Source organism: Pristiophorus japonicus, chromosome 2 (assembly GCF_044704955.1).
Source record: "Pristiophorus japonicus isolate sPriJap1 chromosome 2, sPriJap1.hap1, whole genome shotgun sequence".
Lineage (NCBI taxonomy): Eukaryota > Metazoa > Chordata > Chondrichthyes > Pristiophoridae > Pristiophorus > Pristiophorus japonicus.
The window spans coordinates 143,867,634-143,871,794 of record NC_091978.1 but is presented as its reverse complement, the minus strand read 5'-3'; the positions used below and the strand labels follow the sequence as shown (position 1 = coordinate 143,871,794).

At 43.2% G+C, this 4,161-nt stretch overlaps 1 pseudogene; it reads right to left on the bottom strand.

The window, feature by feature from the left end:
• Positions 1–1,187: 1,187 nt before the first annotated feature.
• LOC139252261 (U2 spliceosomal RNA) lies at positions 1,188–1,424 on the bottom strand (annotated as a pseudogene).
• Between the last annotated feature and the right edge of the window lie 2,737 nt (positions 1,425–4,161).

Here is a 4,161-nt window from a genome sequence, read left to right as displayed (position 1 = left end):
CTGCGGTGAAAGTTGGTGACTTGCGGCGGAAGTGCACACCGCCACAAAAACTCCCATGCTGTATATGTGCCACGGAGGCCAATCGACCAGAACGTGGCGGCCACTTGATTTTGCTGAATGGCCGCCGAAAACCCGCAGTAACATTCCTTCCCGGGACCCTGAATTTCGGCCCCATAAACTTTTCCAGCGCAGCGGACCAGGATCATAAATTGAACATCACAGTTTTATATTTCCTTCGACAAGGGGAATACAAGATTAGGTAGTATATTTTATATTACATAATAGTATATTACATAGTATAGTCCTTTTGTGCTACATTATTTTTCCAAATTATTAATTAACAAGAAATAATACCGTTTAATTTCAAGGGAAACAGCCTTTTTTATTTACAGAATTAAATAGTAGATTTAAAAAATGAAGGAAAATAATGATTAAAATTGTGATCCAGGTACAATGTCCCGAATCTGTCTGTCCGAAAATTGGAACTGTCCAAAAACCGGACTTTTTTGAGGCAGCAAGAATGGTGACATCAGGCGGCGAGGGCGAGGAAACCATTAAAAACTGGTAAAACAACGCAGCGCCGGGGCATTGCGAGTGGCAAGAATCAACGGGAAATGGTGGGTGGCGAGGAGCGGAGGAGCGGCAGGTGGCGAGGATCAGTGGATCGGTGGATCGGCGGGCAGAGAAAATCAGCAGGAATTGGTGGGCGGCAAGGAGCGGAGGATCCATGGGCGGCGAGGAGCACCAACAGCGAGGTCCAAAATCTAGCAAAATCCCAAAACCGGCACGGTATCGGTCCCGAGGTTGCCAGATTTTGGACAAGAAAATCAATACTTCTGAAATCCGGCAAAATCCGAAAAGCGACACGGTCTCTGTCCCGAGGTTGTCGGATTTCAGATGTTGTACCTGTATTAGCAATGAATGCATTAAAATATTAAACCACGATAGCCATTACATCTGTACTAAAAATTAACCAATAATTAACTACTAGACGACTGCTGCCAACAGAAAAATCTAGCATTCCAGTGAGCCCTAGCTGCATTTTTTTTTAAATTTTTTAAAAATTTATTTGTAGCCAATCTTTCCAATTCTTTGTCAAATCACAAACGCCAGAGGTCACCTTGCACACATCAAGGATCACTCTGCGCCAATGCTCTTAGCCAAAAGCCACTGCACCAGTGGCCGAGAGCCACTGCACCGTTCCTGGAAGTACTGCAATACCAGGTTCGTGCCATGGAGGTGGATGGGTCAGCAACCCCACACACCTCCGTGGAGGTGGATGGGTCAATCCACCCCACCCCCTCCTATTTCCAAAAAGCATAGGAGAACCACCTTCCTGATCCAGGGAGAACCACTTTGGGGTCATGGTTACTCCCCTGTCAGGTCAGTTACGCATGATCTTAGCCAAAAGGCCGAGAAGTGAGCCCTAGCTGCATGTGTTTAGAAACACAAAGCTAATATAACATTGTTTTAAACTGCATCATGTAATGACTATGTAAACCACTTCATTCACCATGTATAAGTAATCATGGATAAACTAAAATAATAGGACTGTAGCTATGAGAGAACATTTACAAGTCATGGTACTGAAACCAGCTTTTGCACCTGTTAAAAGCACCCACAGAGGAGTTAATTATGAGGTCGTGGTGTGGAATGGGCCTGAAAAAGAGAACTTGTTTCAGTGGAGGTTAAGAAATTGTGCACATCAGCAACTTTTAAAATGCCAAGGCGCTTTTTAAAGGAACTATATTTCATTCTGGCCAGTGGGGAAATCGTTTGCAAGAAAGTTTTGCTGGAGAAAAGTACAAATGGCTGGAGAGCATCTCGGATTGCGGAGGTGATTTTCCTTGGGGCTTCTCCTGTTTCACTAATGTAACATTGGCGGAAACGCCATTAGAGCAGGAGAAGCCCTGAGGAAATTCACCCTCAATTCCAGGTTGTTGCATTGGAGGTGCTTCTGCAGGAAGTGTGGGAAAGGAGGATTACCTAGTTTGGTCTCCAGGACACCCTCCCCACAAGAGAAGTATACATCCTGCAGGGGACGAAGTGGCTCAGTGAGTTACTGCTGTGTTCAATACCCAAAGAATAAATGAACAGATGAGGAAGATGTTTGACAGCCTGAGGTCAACTGGTAAGGTAAGGATAGCCAGTCTTTCCCCCTACCAAGTAAATGGGCAAAGCATGCATGCCACCATGACTAAAGCTGCATGCTAATCCCTTAGAAAACATTATAGGGGAATAAAATCTTTAGGCCTTTTGGAACCCTGCTGCTTTAGCTCTGCTTTTGGTAAGAGTGTAGCAGAGGGGCTGAAAAATAGGCTGGGATCTGGCTACACAAGGTCTATATATTGTTTAGAAGTTCCCACAAGGGCATGCAAGGGGGAGTGTTTCTGTCCGCCCTTTACATTTCTTTGATGCAGGAGTTGTGGAGGGGGCGGGGCATGACTAAGGGCAGAGACACCTAGGTTAGCAGTCCCCGTGTCCTTGAGTTGGCAGCAGATTGGTATGCAAAGTGGGCTAGGCAAACCAGCCCATCGAACAGTGAAAATGTAGCTCAGCTGGGGTGAAGCCTCGTTTATAAATGTACGCTACAAATGTGTTGCAGTTGATTGGGTAATGTATAACTTTATTTCACCTCAAGCAAATTTCCTCCAGCTAACGGGCATGCAAATTTATCATTAAGATTCACTCATACGTTAATTTGTTGGAAGAGCAGAAGAAGAAAACCACTGAAAAAAATTCTATATCCCTTTGTCCACCTTTTTTATTCAGTATCTATAGTAAGTAAATTTCATTAAAAGATGAACAAAATGACATGTTTCACCAAATTATTGAGCCATATCCTGCTGAGAAAATAATGGTGTGTGAACAATGCACACTGTGATTAATGCGCAAATTGGCCAGCACGTTCAGGGGATTAAGGGATACGCCATAAGTTACCAATCTCTAGAACTTGCTGGTTGATTTATGCTGCCTTGCCGTTTGCTTCACACAAATGACACCTTGCACTTAGCCTTCCCGTTATTTTAAAAAACTTGCTGGATTTGCATGTTAATTGCTCATTAAACTTGCCGCAGAAAGTTAGAGATGGTAATTAAGAGTGCAAGTACCCTTTTAACGATGTGATAATTGTTAATGAAATGCCAATCAACTTCGCTGGCCCAGAAAGGGAACTATTTAAACTAAAAACAGAAAATGTTGGAAATCTCAGCGGGTTAGGCAGCATCTGTGGGGAGAAACAGAGTTAACTTAAATGTTCCAGCATTTGCTGTTTTTATTTCAGATTCTAGCATCCACAGTATTTTCCTTTTGAACTATTTCAACTGTTTAGTCTCATTCCTGCCTGTAGTAAATTCTTCTAAAAGATTAAAAAAATAAAATGTTAATTTAAAATGCTGTCTTACATTTCCTTTCTGCCTCTTTTTTTTCTCTCTCTTTCTCCAATCTTCTTTCCTTTCTTTATTTCTCCTTGTATACCTGATTTAACAGTAATTCACCCTCTTTTTCTTTCTCTATCATTAAATCTCATCGGTTAAGGAAATAGACTGTTGGACCCACTGTCCACTAAGATCCCGGATGCCCCGTTGCCCTTGCAAAGCCAATAAGAACATAAGAACATAAGAATTAGGAGAGGAGTAGGCCATATGGCCCCTCGAGCTTGCTCTTACATTCAATAAGATCAAGGCTGATCTTCGACCTCAACTCCACTTTCCCACTTTCAAATCTATCTATCTCAGCCTGGAATATACTCAATGACTGAGCATCCACAGCCCTTTGGGGCAGAGAATTCCAGAGATTCACACCCTCTGAGTGAAGAAATTCCTCCTCATCTCAGTCTTAAATGGCCGACCCCTTATCTTGAAACTGTGCCCCCTAGTTCTCGACTCTCTAGCCAGGTACAGACAATGGTGTACAGGGTGAGATGCCCTGCTCCAGAAAGATTTGGCCAATTTAATTTACGTCAAAGCCCAATTTTCTATTTGAGGGGGGAAATGGCATTGAGCTGGCCTAATTCGCAGGCTGCAAATTAAGAGGAAACGGTTTGCTTTATCAGGAGGAAGGCAGAGTAAGTGTGCTGCTTACTGTTGCACACAATTCTCGTAGGGTCCATAAAGAAGGCATAAACCTATTATGGAAAATCCCATGCCCTCTGAGAGGTAC